We start from the raw sequence: 15696 nt of genomic DNA, 5'->3' as shown, positions 1-15696 counted from the left end.
TGATGCAATAAAAGCTTACAACATCTGGTATTCGGAGGCACTAACAGACAGTTTTTTTATTAATCACTGCACTTCACATTCAAGCATGTTAGTTGGAGAGTAAATTAAAGTGATGCAATAAATACTTACAGCATCTGCTATTCCCAGGTGCTAACAGATAGTTTGATTTAATTATTCACTGCACTTCAAATTTGAGCTTGATAGCTTGAACATAAATTTAAGGGATGCAATAAAATCTTACAGGACCTGCTATTCCCTGGTACTAATAGATTTCTATTTAATCTGTTCACTTCACATACAAGCATGTCAGTTGCATATTAAATTAAAGTGATGCAAGAAAAACTTACAGCATCTGCTATTCCCAGGTGCTAACAGATAGGTTTTATTAATTAATCACTGCACTTCACATCCTAGCATGTCATCTTGAAAGTAAATTAAAGTGATGCAAGAGAAGCTTACAGCATCTCATAGTCCAAGGTGCTAAAAGATAGTTTTTTGATGAATCACTGCACTTCACATTCAGGCATGTGAGTTGGAGAGTAAATGAAAGTGATGCAAAAAAAACTTACAGCATCTGCTATTCCCAGGTGCTAACAGATAGTTTTTTTTATTAATCACTGCACTTCACATTTGAGAATGTCAGCTTGAAAGTAAATTAAAGTGATGCAAGAAAAGCTAACAGCACATGGTATTCCTAGGTAGGGTCCCACCTCAGTACTATCCAGGCACAAACTTCCTTAGCTTCCAAGTTCAGATGAGATTGGAGGCGTGCTGAAGCTGGTATGGCTGTAAACCTTAAACACTTACTCAAATTGCCTAATCATAGAAAATATGATCAAAGACCAATCTGACATTTTTTTTATTAATCCCTGCATTTGACATTCTAGAATGTTATCTTGAAAGTAAATTAAAATGATGCAATAAAAGCTTACAACATCTGGTATTCGGAGGCACTAACAGACAGTTTTTTTATTAATCACTGCACTTCACATTCAAGCATGTCAGTTGGAGAGTAAATTAAAGTGATGCAATAAAAACTTACAGCATCTGCTATTCCCAGGTGCTAACAGATAGTTTGATTTAATTATTCACTGCACTTCAAATTTGAGCTTGATAGCTTGAACATAAATTTAAGGGATGCAATAAAATCTTACAGGACCTGCTATTCCCTGGTACTAATAGATTTCTATTTAATCTGTACACTTCACATACAAGCATGTCAGTTGCATATTAAATTAAAGTGATGCAAGAAAAACTTACAGCATCTGCTATTCCCAGGTGCTAACAGATAGGTTTTATTAATTAATCACTGCACTTCACATCCTAGCATGTCATCTTGAAAGTAAATTAAAGTGATGCAAGAGAAGCTTACAGCATCTCATAGTCCAAGGTGCTAAAAGATAGTTTTTTGATGAATCACTGCACTTCACATTCAGGCATGTGAGTTGGAGAGTAAATGAAAGTGATGCAAAAAAAACTTACAGCATCTGCTATTCCCAGGTGCTAACAGATAGTTTTTTTTATTAATCACTGCACTTCACATTTGAGAATGTCAGCTTGAAAGTAAATTAAAGTGATGCAAGAAAAGCTAACAGCACATGGTATTCCTAGGTAGGGTCCCACCTCAGTACTATCCAGGCACAAACTTCCTTAGCTTCCAAGTTCAGATGAGATTGGAGGCGTGCTGAAGCTGGTATGGCTGTAAACCTTAAACACTTACTCAAATTGCCTAATCATAGAAAATATGATCAAAGACCAATCTGACATTTTTTTTATTAATCCCTGCATTTGACATTCTAGAATGTTATCTTGAAAGTAAATTAAAATGATGCAATAAAAGCTTACAACATCTGGTATTCGGAGGCACTAACAGACAGTTTTTTTATTAATCACTGCACTTCACATTCAAGCATGTCAGTTGGAGAGTAAATTAAAGTGATGCAATAAAAACTTACAGCATCTGCTATTCCCAGGTGCTAACAGATAGTTTGATTTAATTATTCACTGCACTTCAAATTTGAGCTTGATAGCTTGAACATAAATTTAAGGGATGCAATAAAATCTTACAGCACCTGCTATTCCCTGGTACTAATAGATTTCTATTTAATCTGTACACTTCACTTACAAGCATGTCAGTTGCATATTAAATTAAAGTGATGCAAGAAAAACTTACAGCATTTGCTATTCCCAGGTGCTAACAGATAGTTTTTTTTAATTAATCACTGCACTTCACATCCTAGCATGTCATCTTGAAAGTAAATTAAAGTGATGCAAGAGAAGCTTACAGCATCTCATAGTCCAAGGTGCTAAAAGATAGTTTTTTGATGAATCACTGCACTTCACATTCAGGCATGTGAGTTGGAGAGTAAATGAAAGTGATGCAAAAAAAACTTACAGCATCTGCTATTCCCAGGTGCTAACAGATAAGTTTTTTTATTAATCACTGCACTTCACATTTGAGAATGTCAGCTTGAAAGTAAATTAAAGTGATGCAAGAAAAGCTCACAGCACATGGTATTCCTAGGTAGGGTCCCACCTCAGTACTATTCAGGCACAAACTTGCTTAGCTTCCAAGTTCAGATGAGATTGGACATTCTGAAGCTGGTATGGCCGTAAACCTTAAACACTTACTCAAATTGCCTAATCATAGAAAATATGATCAAAGACCAATCTGACATTTTTTTTTATTAATCCCTGCACTTGACATTCTAGAATGTTATCTTGAAAGTAAATTAAAATGATGCAATAAAAGCTTACAACATCTGGTATTCGGAGGCACTAACAGACAGTTTTTTTATTAATCACTGCACTTCACATTCAAGCATGTTAGTTGGAGAGTAAATTAAAGTGATGCAATAAATACTTACAGCATCTGCTATTCCCAGGTGCTAACAGATAGTTTGATTTAATTATTCACTGCACTTCAAATTTGAGCTTGATAGCTTGAACATAAATTTAAGGGATGCAATAAAATCTTACAGGACCTGCTATTCCCTGGTACTAATAGATTTCTATTTAATCTGTACACTTCACATACAAGCATGTCAGTTGCATATTAAATTAAAGTGATGCAAGAAAAACTTACAGCATCTGCTATTCCCAGGTGCTAACAGATAGGTTTTATTAATTAATCACTGCACTTCACATCCTAGCATGTCATCTTGAAAGTAAATTAAAGTGATGCAAGAGAAGCTTACAGCATCTCATAGTCCAAGGTGCTAAAAGATAGTTTTTTGATGAATCACTGCACTTCACATTCAGGCATGTGAGTTGGAGAGTAAATGAAAGTGATGCAAAAAAAACTTACAGCATCTGCTATTCCCAGGTGCTAACAGATAGTTTTTTTTATTAATCACTGCACTTCACATTTGAGAATGTCAGCTTGAAAGTAAATTAAAGTGATGCAAGATAAGCTAACAGCACATGGTATTCCTAGGTAGGGTCCCACCTCAGTACTATCCAGGCACAAACTTCCTTAGTTTCCAAGTTCAGATGAGATTGGAGGCGTGCTGAAGCTGGTATGGCTGTAAACCTTAAACACTTACTCAAATTGCCTAATCATAGAAAATATGATCAAAGACCAATCTGACATTTTTTTTATTAATCCCTGCATTTGACATTCTAGAATGTTATCTTGAAAGTAAATTAAAATGATGCAATAAAAGCTTACAACATCTGGTATTCGGAGGCACTAACAGACAGTTTTTTTATTAATCACTGCACTTCACATTCAAGCATGTCAGTTGGAGAGTAAATTAAAGTGATGCAATAAAAACTTACAGCATCTGCTATTCCCAGGTGCTAACAGATAGTTTGATTTAATTATTCACTGCACTTCAAATTTGAGCTTGATAGCTTGAACATAAATTTAAGGGATGCAATAAAATCTTACAGGACCTGCTATTCCCTGGTACTAATAGATTTCTATTTAATCTGTACACTTCACATACAAGCATGTCAGTTGCATATTAAATTAAAGTGATGCAAGAAAAACTTACAGCATCTGCTATTCCCAGGTGCTAACAGATAGGTTTTATTAATTAATCACTGCACTTCACATCCTAGCATGTCATCTTGAAAGTAAATTAAAGTGATGCAAGAGAAGCTTACAGCATCTCATAGTCCAAGGTGCTAAAAGATAGTTTTTTGATGAATCACTGCACTTCACATTCAGGCATGTGAGTTGGAGAGTAAATGAAAGTGATGCAAAAAAAACTTACAGCATCTGCTATTCCCAGGTGCTAACAGATAGTTTTTTTTATTAATCACTGCACTTCACATTTGAGAATGTCAGCTTGAAAGTAAATTAAAGTGATGCAAGAAAAGCTAACAGCACATGGTATTCCTAGGTAGGGTCCCACCTCAGTACTATCCAGGCACAAACTTCCTTAGCTTCCAAGTTCAGATGAGATTGGAGGCGTGCTGAAGCTGGTATGGCTGTAAACCTTAAACACTTACTCAAATTGCCTAATCATAGAAAATATGATCAAAGACCAATCTGACATTTTTTTTATTAATCCCTGCATTTGACATTCTAGAATGTTATCTTGAAAGTAAATTAAAATGATGCAATAAAAGCTTACAACATCTGGTATTCGGAGGCACTAACAGACAGTTTTTTTATTAATCACTGCACTTCACATTCAAGCATGTCAGTTGGAGAGTAAATTAAAGTGATGCAATAAAAACTTACAGCATCTGCTATTCCCAGGTGCTAACAGATAGTTTGATTTAATTATTCACTGCACTTCAAATTTGAGCTTGATAGCTTGAACATAAATTTAAGGGATGCAATAAAATCTTACAGCACCTGCTATTCCCTGGTACTAATAGATTTCTATTTAATCTGTACACTTCACTTACAAGCATGTCAGTTGCATATTAAATTAAAGTGATGCAAGAAAAACTTACAGCATCTGCTATTCCCAGGTGCTAACAGATAGTTTTTTTTAATTAATCACTGCACTTCACATCCTAGCATGTCATCTTGAAAGTAAATTAATGTGATGCAGGAGAAGCTTACAACAGCTCGTAGTCCAAGGTGCTAAAAGATAGTTTTTTGATGAATCACTGCACTTCACATTCAGGCATGTGAGTTGGAGAGTAAATGAAAGTGATGCAAAAAAAACTTACAGCATCTGCTATTCCCAGGTGCTAACAGATAGGTTTTTTATTAATCACTGCACTTCACATTTGAGCATGTCAGCTTGAAAGTAAATTAAAGTGATGCAAGAAAAGCTTACAGCAAATGGTATTCCTAGGTAGGGTCCCACCTCAGTACTATCCAGTCACAAACTTGCTTAGCTTCCAAGTTCAGATGAGATTGGAGGCGTGCTGAAGCTGGTATGGCCGTAAACCTTAAACACTTACTCAAATTGCCTAATCATAGAAAATATGATCAAAGACCAATCTGACATTTTTTTTTATTAATCCCTGCACTTGACATTCTAGAATGTTATCTTGAAAGTAAATTAAAATGATGCAATAAAAGCTTACAACATCTGGTATTCGGAGGCACTAACAGACAGTTTTTTTATTAATCACTGCACTTCACATTCAAGCATGTCAGTTGGAGAGTAAATTAAAGTGAGGCAATAAAAACTTACAGCATCTGCTATTCCCAGGTGCTAACAGATAGTTTGATTTAATTATTCACTGCACTTCAAATTTGAGCTTGATAGCTTGAACATAAATTTAAGGGATGCAATAAAATCTTACAGCACCTGCTATTCCCTGGTACTAATAGATTTCTATTTAATCTGTACACTTCACTTACAAGCATGTCAGTTGCATATTAAATTAAAGTGATGCAAGAAAAACTTACAGCATCTGCTATTCCCAGGTGCTAACAGATAGTTTTTTTTAATTAATCACTGCACTTCACATCCTAGCATGTCATATTGAAAGTAAATTAATGTGATGCAGGAGAAGCTTACAACAGCTCGTAGTCCAAGGTGCTAAAAGATAGTTTTTTGATGAATCACTGCACTTCACATTCAGGCATGTGAGTTGGAGAGTAAATGAAAGTGATGCAAAAAAAACTTACAGCATCTGCTATTCCCAGGTGCTAACAGATAGGTTTTTTTATTAATCACTGCACTTCACATTTGAGAATGTCAGCTTGAAAGTAAATTAAAGTGATGCAAGAAAAGCTTACAACACATGGTATTCCTAGGTAGGGTCCCACCTCAGTACTATTCAGGCACAAACTTGCTTAGCTTCCAAGTTCAGATGAGATTGGACGTTCTGAAGCTGGTATGGCCGTAAACCTTAAACACTTACTCAAATTGCCTAATCATAGAAAATATGATCAAATACCAATCTGACATTTTTTTTTATTAATCCCTGCACTTGACATTCTAGAATGTTATCTTGAAAGTAAATTAAAATGATGCAATAAAAGCTTACAACATCTGGTATTCGGAGGCACTAACAGACAGTTTTTTTATTAATCACTGCACTTCACATTCAAGCATGTCAGTTGGAGAGTAAATTAAAGTGATGCAATAAAAACTTACAGCATCTGCTATTCCCAGGTGCTAACAGATAGTTTGATTTAATTATTCACTGCACTTCAAATTTGAGCTTGATAGCTTGAACATAAATTTAAGGGATGCAATAAAATCTTACAGCACCTGCTATTCCCTGGTACTAATAGATTTCTATTTAATCTGTACACTTCACTTACAAGCATGTCAGTTGCATATTAAATTAAAGTGATGCAAGAAAAACTTACAGCATCTGCTATTCCCAGGTGCTAACAGATAGTTTTTTTTAATTAATCACTGCACTTCACATCCTAGCATGTCATCTTGAAAGTAAATTAATGTGATGCAGGAGAAGCTTACAACAGCTCGTAGTCCAAGGTGCTAAAAGATAGTTTTTTGATGAATCACTGCACTTCACATTCAGGCATGTGAGTTGGAGAGTAAATGAAAGTGATGCAAAAAAAACTTACAGCATCTGCTATTCCCAGGTGCTAACAGATAGGTTTTTTATTAATCACTGCACTTCACATTTGAGCATGTCAGCTTGAAAGTAAATTAAAGTGATGCAAGAAAAGCTTACAGCAAATGGTATTCCTAGGTAGGGTCCCACCTCAGTACTATCCAGTCACAAACTTGCTTAGCTTCCAAGTTCAGATGAGATTGGAGGCGTGCTGAAGCTGGTATGGCCGTAAACCTTAAACACTTACTCAAATTGCCTAATCATAGAAAATATGATCAAAGACCAATCTGACATTTTTTTTTATTAATCCCTGCACTTGACATTCTAGAATGTTATCTTGAAAGTAAATTAAAATGATGCAATAAAAGCTTACAACATCTGGTATTCGGAGGCACTAACAGACAGTTTTTTTATTAATCACTGCACTTCACATTCAAGCATGTCAGTTGGAGAGTAAATTAAAGTGAGGCAATAAAAACTTACAGCATCTGCTATTCCCAGGTGCTAACAGATAGTTTGATTTAATTATTCACTGCACTTCAAATTTGAGCTTGATAGCTTGAACATAAATTTAAGGGATGCAATAAAATCTTACAGCACCTGCTATTCCCTGGTACTAATAGATTTCTATTTAATCTGTACACTTCACTTACAAGCATGTCAGTTGCATATTAAATTAAAGTGATGCAAGAAAAACTTACAGCATCTGCTATTCCCAGGTGCTAACAGATAGTTTTTTTTAATTAATCACTGCACTTCACATCCTAGCATGTCATATTGAAAGTAAATTAATGTGATGCAGGAGAAGCTTACAACAGCTCGTAGTCCAAGGTGCTAAAAGATAGTTTTTTGATGAATCACTGCACTTCACATTCAGGCATGTGAGTTGGAGAGTAAATGAAAGTGATGCAAAAAAAACTTACAGCATCTGCTATTCCCAGGTGCTAACAGATAGGTTTTTTTATTAATCACTGCACTTCACATTTGAGAATGTCAGCTTGAAAGTAAATTAAAGTGATGCAAGAAAAGCTTACAACACATGGTATTCCTAGGTAGGGTCCCACCTCAGTACTATTCAGGCACAAACTTGCTTAGCTTCCAAGTTCAGATGAGATTGGACGTTCTGAAGCTGGTATGGCCGTAAACCTTAAACACTTACTCAAATTGCCTAATCATAGAAAATATGATCAAATACCAATCTGACATTTTTTTTTATTAATCCCTGCACTTGACATTCTAGAATGTTATCTTGAAAGTAAATTAAAATGATGCAATAAAAGCTTACAACATCTGGTATTCGGAGGCACTAACAGACAGTTTTTTTATTAATCACTGCACTTCACATTCAAGCATGTCAGTTGGAGAGTAAATTAAAGTGATGCAATAAAAACTTACAGCATCTGCTATTCCCAGGTGCTAACAGATAGTTTGATTTAATTATTCACTGCACTTCAAATTTGAGCTTGATAGCTTGAACATAAATTTAAGGGATGCAATAAAATCTTACAGCACCTGCTATTCCCTGGTACTAATAGATTTCTATTTAATCTGTACACTTCACTTACAAGCATGTCAGTTGCATATTAAATTAAAGTGATGCAAGAAAAACTTACAGCATCTGCTATTCCCAGGTGCTAACAGATAGTTTTTTTTAATTAATCACTGCACTTCACATCCTAGCATGTCATCTTGAAAGTAAATTAATGTGATGCAGGAGAAGCTTACAACAGCTCGTAGTCCAAGGTGCTAAAAGATAGTTTTTTGATGAATCACTGCACTTCACATTCAGGCATGTGAGTTGGAGAGTAAATGAAAGTGATGCAAAAAAAACTTACAGCATCTGCTATTCCCAGGTGCTAACAGATAGGTTTTTTATTAATCACTGCACTTCACATTTGAGCATGTCAGCTTGAAAGTAAATTAAAGTGATGCAAGAAAAGCTTACAGCAAATGGTATTCCTAGGTAGGGTCCCACCTCAGTACTATCCAGTCACAAACTTGCTTAGCTTCCAAGTTCAGATGAGATTGGAGGCGTGCTGAAGCTGGTATGGCCGTAAACCTTAAACACTTACTCAAATTGCCTAATCATAGAAAATATGATCAAAGACCAATCTGACATTTTTTTTTATTAATCCCTGCACTTGACATTCTAGAATGTTATCTTGAAAGCAAATTAAATGATGCAATAAAAGCTTACAACATCTGGTATTGGGAGGCACTAACAGACAGTTTTTTTATTAATCACTGCACTTCACATTCAAGCATGTCAGTTGGAGAGTAAATTAAAGTGATGCAATAAAAACTTACAGCATCTGCTATTCCCAGGTGCTAACAGATATTTTGATTTAATTATTCACTGCACTTCAAATTTGAGATTGATAGATTGAACATAAATTTAAGGGATGCAATAAAATCTTACAGCACCTGCTATTCCCTGGTACTAATAGATTTCTATTTAATCTGTACACTTCACTTACAAGCATGTCAGTTGCATATTAAATTAAAGTGATGCAAGAAAAACTTACAGCATCTGCTATTCCCAGGTGCTAACAGATAGTTTTTTTTAATTAATCACTGCACTTCACATCCTAGCATGTCATATTGAAAGTAAATTAATGTGATGCAGGAGAAGCTTACAACAGCTCGTAGTCCAAGGTGCTAAAAGATAGTTTTTTGATGAATCACTGCACTTCACATTCAGGCATGTGAGTTGGAGAGTAAATGAAAGTGATGCAAAAAAAACTTACAGCACCTGCTATTCCCAGGTGCTAACAGATAGGTTTTTTTATTAATCACTGCACTTCACATTTGAGAATGTCAGCTTGAAAGTAAATTAAAGTGATGCAAGAAAAGCTTACAACACATGGTATTCCTAGGTAGGGTCCCACCTCAGTACTATTCAGGCACAAACTTGCTTAGCTTCCAAGTTCAGATGAGATTGGACGTTCTGAAGCTGGTATGGCCGTAAACCTTAAACACTTACTCAAATTGCCTAATCATAGAAAATATGATCAAATACCAATCTGACATTTTTTTTTTTTAATCCCTGCACTTGACATTCTAGAATGTTATCTTGAAAGTAAATTAAAATGATGCAATAAAAGCTTACAACATCTGGTATTCGGAGGCACTAACAGACAGTTTTTTTATTAATCACTGCACTTCACATTCAAGCATGTCAGTTGGAGAGTAAATTAAAGTGAGGCAATAAAAACTTACAGCATCTGCTATTCCCAGGTGCTAACAGATAGTTTGATTTAATTATTCACTGCACTTCAAATTTGAGCTTGATAGCTTGAACATAAATTTAAGGGATGCAATAAAATCTTACAGCACCTGCTATTCCCTGGTACTAATAGATTTCTATTTAATCTGTACACTTCACTTACAAGCATGTCAGTTGCATATTAAATTAAAGTGATGCAAGAAAAACTTACAGCATCTGCTATTCCCAGGTGCTAACAGATATTTTTTTTTAATTAATCACTGCACTTCACATCCTAGCATGTCATCTTGAAAGTAAATTAATGTGATGCAGGAGAAGCTTTCAACAGCTCGTAGTCCAAGGTGCTAAAAGATAGTTTTTTGATGAATCACTGCACTTCACATTCAGGCATGTGAGTTGGAGAGTAAATGAAAGTGATGCAAAAAAAACTTACAGCATCTGCTATTCCCAGGTGCTAACAGATAGGTTTTTTTATTAATCACTGCACTTCACATTTGAGAATGTCAGCTTGAAAGTAAATTAAAGTGATGCAAGAAAAGCTCACAGCACATGGTATTCCTAGGTAGGGTCCCACCTCAGTACTATCCAGGCACAAACTTGCTTAGCTTCGAAGTTCAGATGAGATTGGAGGCGTGCTGAAGCTGGTATGGCCGTAAACCTTAAACACTTACTCAAATTGCCTAATCATAGAAAATATGATCAAAGACCAATCTGACATTTTTTTTTATTAATCCCTGCACTTGACATTCTAGAATGTTATCTTGAAAGCAAATTAAATGATGCAATAAAAGCTTACAACATCTGGTATTGGGAGGCACTAACAGACAGTTTTTTTATTAATCACTGCACTTCACATTCAAGCATGTCAGTTGGAGAGTAAATTAAAGTGATGCAATAAAAACTTACAGCATCTGCTATTCCCAGGTGCTAACAGATATTTTGATTTAATTATTCACTGCACTTCAAATTTGAGATTGATAGATTGAACATAAATTTAAGGGATGCAATAAAATCTTACAGCACCTGCTATTCCCTGGTACTAATAGATTTCTATTTAATCTGTACACTTCACTTACAAGCATGTCAGTTGCATATTAAATTAAAGTGATGCAAGAAAAACTTACAGCATCTGCTATTCCCAGGTGCTAACAGATAGTTTTTTTTAATTAATCACTGCACTTCACATCCTAGCATGTCATCTTGAAAGTAAATTAATGTGATGCAGGAGAAGCTTACAGCAGCTCGTAGTCCAAGGTGCTAAAAGATAGTTTTTTGATGAATCACTGCACTTCACATTCAGGCATGTGAGTTGGAGAGTAAATGAAAGTGATGCAAAAAAAACTTACAGCATCTGCTATTCCCAGGTGCTAACAGATAGGTTTTTTTATTAATCACTGCACTTCACATTTGAGAATGTCAGCATGAAAGTAAATTAAAGTGATGCAAGAAAAGCTTACAACACATGGTATTCCTAGGTAGGGTCCCACCTCAGTACTATTCAGGCACAAACTTGCTTAGCTTCCAAGTTCAGATGAGATTGGACGTTCTGAAGCTGGTATGGCCGTAAACCTTAAACACTTACTCAAATTGCCTAATCATAGAAAATATGATCAAATACCAATCTGACATTTTTTTTTATTAATCCCTGCACTTGACATTCTAGAATGTTATCTTGAAAGCAAATTAAATGATGCAATAAAAGCTTACAACATCTGGTATTGGGAGGCACTAACAGACAGTTTTTTTATTAATCACTGCACTTCACATTCAAGCATGTCAGTTGGAGAGTAAATTAAAGTGATGCAATAAAAACTTACAGCATCTGCTATTCCCAGGTGCTAACAGATATTTTGATTTAATTATTCACTGCACTTCAAATTTGAGATTGATAGATTGAACATAAATTTAAGGGATGCAATAAAATCTTACAGCACCTGCTATTCCCTGGTACTAATAGATTTCTATTTAATCTGTACACTTCACTTACAAGCATGTCAGTTGCATATTAAATTAAAGTGATGCAAGAAAAACTTACAGCATCTGCTATTCCCAGGTGCTAACAGATATTTTTTTTTAATTAATCACTGCACTTCACATCCTAGCATGTCATCTTGAAAGTAAATTAATGTGATGCAGGAGAAGCTTTCAACAGCTCGTAGTCCAAGGTGCTAAAAGATAGTTTTTTGATGAATCACTGCACTTCACATTCAGGCATGTGAGTTGGAGAGTAAATGAAAGTGATGCAAAAAAAACTTACAGCATCTGCTATTCCCAGGTGCTAACAGATAGGTTTTTTTATTAATCACTGCACTTCACATTTGAGAATGTCAGCTTGAAAGTAAATTAAAGTGATGCAAGAAAAGCTCACAGCACATGGTATTCCTAGGTAGGGTCCCACCTCAGTACTATCCAGGCACAAACTTGCTTAGCTTCGAAGTTCAGATGAGATTGGAGGCGTGCTGAAGCTGGTATGGCCATAAACCTTAAACACTTACTCAAATTGCCTAATCATAGAAAATATGATCAAAGACCAATCTGACATTTTTTTTATTAATCCCTGCACTTGACATTCTAGAATGTTATCTTGAAAGTAAATTAAAATGATGCAATAAAAGCTTACAACATCTGGTATTCGGAGGCACTAACAGACAGTTTTTTTATTAATCACTGCACTTCACATTCAAGCATGTCAGTTGGAGAGTAAATTAAAGTGATGCAATAAAAACTTACAGCATCTGCTATTCCCAGGTGCTAACAGATAGTTTGATTTAATTATTCACTGCACTTCAAATTTGAGCTTGATAGCTTGAACATAAATTTAAGGGATGCAATAAAATCTTACAGCACCTGCTATTCCCTGGTACTAATAGATTTCTATTTAATCTGTACACTTCACTTACAAGCATGTCAGTTGCATATTAAATTAAAGTGATGCAAGAAAAACTTACAGCATCTGCTATTCCCAGGTGCTAACAGATAGTTTTTTTTAATTAATCACTGCACTTCACATCCTAGCATGTCATCTTGAAAGTAAATTAATGTGATGCAGGAGAAGCTTACAACAGCTCGTAGTCCAAGGTGCTAAAAGATAGTTTTTTGATGAATCACTGCACTTCACATTCAGGCATGTGAGTTGGAGAGTAAATGAAAGTGATGCAAAAAAAACTTACAGCATCTGCTATTCCCAGGTGCTAACAGATAGGTTTTTTATTAATCACTGCACTTCACATTTGAGCATGTCAGCTTGAAAGTAAATTAAAGTGATGCAAGAAAAGCTTACAGCAAATGGTATTCCTAGGTAGGGTCCCACCTCAGTACTATCCAGTCACAAACTTGCTTAGCTTCCAAGTTCAGATGAGATTGGAGGCGTGCTGAAGCTGGTATGGCCGTAAACCTTAAACACTTACTCAAATTGCCTAATCATAGAAAATATGATCAAAGACCAATCTGACATTTTTTTTTATTAATCCCTGCACTTGACATTCTAGAATGTTATCTTGAAAGTAAATTAAAATGATGCAATAAAAGCTTACAACATCTGGTATTCGGAGGCACTAACAGACAGTTTTTTTATTAATCACTGCACTTCACATTCAAGCATGTCAGTTGGAGAGTAAATTAAAGTGATGCAATAAAAACTTACAGCATCTGCTATTCCCAGGTGCTAACAGATAGTTTGATTTAATTATTCACTGCACTTCAAATTTGAGCTTGATAGCTTGAACATAAATTTAAGGGATGCAATAAAATCTTACAGCACCTGCTATTCCCTGGTACTAATAGATTTCTATTTAATCTGTACACTTCACTTACAAGCATGTCAGTTGCATATTAAATTAAAGTGATGCAAGAAAAACTTACAGCATCTGCTATTCCCAGGTGCTAACAGATAGTTTTTTTTAATTAATCACTGCACTTCACATCCTAGCATGTCATCTTGAAAGTAAATTAATGTGATGCAGGAGAAGCTTTCAACAGCTCGTAGTCCAAGGTGCTAAAAGATAGTTTTTTGATGAATCACTGCACTTCACATTCAGGCATGTGAGTTGGAGAGTAAATGAAAGTGATGCAAAAAAAACTTACAGCATCTGCTATTCCCAGGTGCTAACAGATAGGTTTTTTTATTAATCACTGCACTTCACATTTGAGAATGTCAGCTTGAAAGTAAATTAAAGTGATGCAAGAAAAGCTCACAGCACATGGTATTCCTAGGTAGGGTCCCACCTCAGTACTATCCAGGCACAAACTTGCTTAGCTTCGAAGTTCAGATGAGATTGGAGGCGTGCTGAAGCTGGTATGGCCGTAAACCTTAAACACTTACTCAAATTGCCTAATCATAGAAAATATGGTCAAAGACCAATCTGACATTTTTTTTATTAATCCCTGCACTTGACATTCTAGAATGTTATCTTGAAAGTAAATTAAAATGATGCAATAAAAGCTTACAACATCTGGTATTCGGAGGCACTAACAGACAGTTTTTTTATTAATCACTGCACTTCACATTCAAGCATGTCAGTTGGAGAGTAAATTAAAGTGATGCAATAAAAACTTACAGCATCTGCTATTCCCAGGTGCTAACAGATAGTTTGATGTAATTATTCACTGCACTTCAAATTTGAGCTTGATAGCTTGAACATAAATTTAAGGGATGCAATAAAATCTTACAGCACCTGCTATTCCCTTGTACTAATAGATTTCTATTTAATCTGTACACTTTACTTACAAGCATGTCAGTTGCATATTAAATTAAAGTGATGCAAGAAAAACTTACAGCATCTGCTATTCCCAGGTGCTAACAGATAGGTTTTTTTAATTAATCACTGCACTTCACATTTGAGCATGTCAGCTTGAAAGTAAATTAAAGTGATGCAAGAAAAGCTTACAACACATGGTATTCCTAGGTAGGGTCCCACCTCAGTACTATTCAGGCACAAACTTGCTTAGCTTCCAAGTTCAGATGAGATTGGACGTTCTGAAGCTGGTATGGCCATAAACCTTAAACACTTACTCAAATTGCCTAATCATAGAAAATATGATCAAATACCAATCTGACATTTTTTTTTATTAATCCCTGCACTTGACATTCTAGAATGTTGTCTTGAAAGTAAATTAAAATGATGCAATAAAAGCTTACAACATCTGGTATTCGGAGGCACTAACAGACAGTTTTTTTATTAATCACTGCACTTCACATTCAAGCATGTTAGTTGGAGAGTAAATTAAAGTGATGCAATAAATACTTACAGCATCTGCTATTCCCAGGTGCTAACAGATAGTTTGATTTAATTATTCACTGCACTTCAAATTTGAGCTTGATAGCTTGAACATAAATTTAAGGGATGCAATAAAATCTTACAGGACCTGCTATTCCCTGGTACTAAAATATTTCTATTTAATCTGTACACTTCACATACAAGCATGTCAGTTGCAAATTAAATTAAAGTGATGCAAGAAAAACTTACAGCATCTGCTATTCCCAGGTGCTAACAGATAGTTTTTTTTAATTAATCACTGCACTT

The 15696-nt window shown here is 35.2% G+C and overlaps 14 pseudogenes; all 14 read right to left on the bottom strand.

Moving 5' to 3' along the window:
• Positions 1-673: 673 nt before the first annotated feature.
• Positions 674-794, bottom strand: LOC145645477 (5S ribosomal RNA; annotated as a pseudogene).
• A 792-nt stretch (positions 795-1586) lies between these two features.
• LOC145645476 (5S ribosomal RNA) lies at positions 1587-1707 on the bottom strand (annotated as a pseudogene).
• Positions 1708-2499: 792 nt separating this feature from the next.
• Positions 2500-2618, bottom strand: LOC145645466 (5S ribosomal RNA; annotated as a pseudogene).
• A 793-nt stretch (positions 2619-3411) lies between these two features.
• LOC145646242 (5S ribosomal RNA) lies at positions 3412-3532 on the bottom strand (annotated as a pseudogene).
• A 792-nt stretch (positions 3533-4324) lies between these two features.
• Positions 4325-4445, bottom strand: LOC145645475 (5S ribosomal RNA; annotated as a pseudogene).
• Positions 4446-5236: 791 nt separating this feature from the next.
• LOC145645833 (5S ribosomal RNA) lies at positions 5237-5357 on the bottom strand (annotated as a pseudogene).
• Positions 5358-6150: 793 nt separating this feature from the next.
• LOC145645028 (5S ribosomal RNA) lies at positions 6151-6269 on the bottom strand (annotated as a pseudogene).
• A 792-nt stretch (positions 6270-7061) lies between these two features.
• On the bottom strand, positions 7062-7182 carry LOC145645832 (5S ribosomal RNA; annotated as a pseudogene).
• Positions 7183-7975: 793 nt separating this feature from the next.
• LOC145645027 (5S ribosomal RNA) lies at positions 7976-8094 on the bottom strand (annotated as a pseudogene).
• A 792-nt stretch (positions 8095-8886) lies between these two features.
• On the bottom strand, positions 8887-9007 carry LOC145645831 (5S ribosomal RNA; annotated as a pseudogene).
• Positions 9008-9799: 792 nt separating this feature from the next.
• Positions 9800-9918, bottom strand: LOC145645025 (5S ribosomal RNA; annotated as a pseudogene).
• A 1706-nt stretch (positions 9919-11624) lies between these two features.
• LOC145645024 (5S ribosomal RNA) lies at positions 11625-11743 on the bottom strand (annotated as a pseudogene).
• Positions 11744-13447: 1704 nt separating this feature from the next.
• Positions 13448-13568, bottom strand: LOC145645830 (5S ribosomal RNA; annotated as a pseudogene).
• A 1485-nt stretch (positions 13569-15053) lies between these two features.
• Positions 15054-15172, bottom strand: LOC145645371 (5S ribosomal RNA; annotated as a pseudogene).
• Positions 15173-15696: the final 524 nt, after the last annotated feature.

This window comes from Electrophorus electricus, chromosome 13 (assembly GCF_041902795.1).
Source record: "Electrophorus electricus isolate QZ-2024a chromosome 13, ASM4190279v1, whole genome shotgun sequence".
Taxonomy (NCBI): Eukaryota; Metazoa; Chordata; class Actinopteri; order Gymnotiformes; family Gymnotidae; genus Electrophorus; species Electrophorus electricus.
Note: the sequence above shows the minus strand (reverse complement) of the source record. Positions and strands in the feature narration are given on the sequence as shown.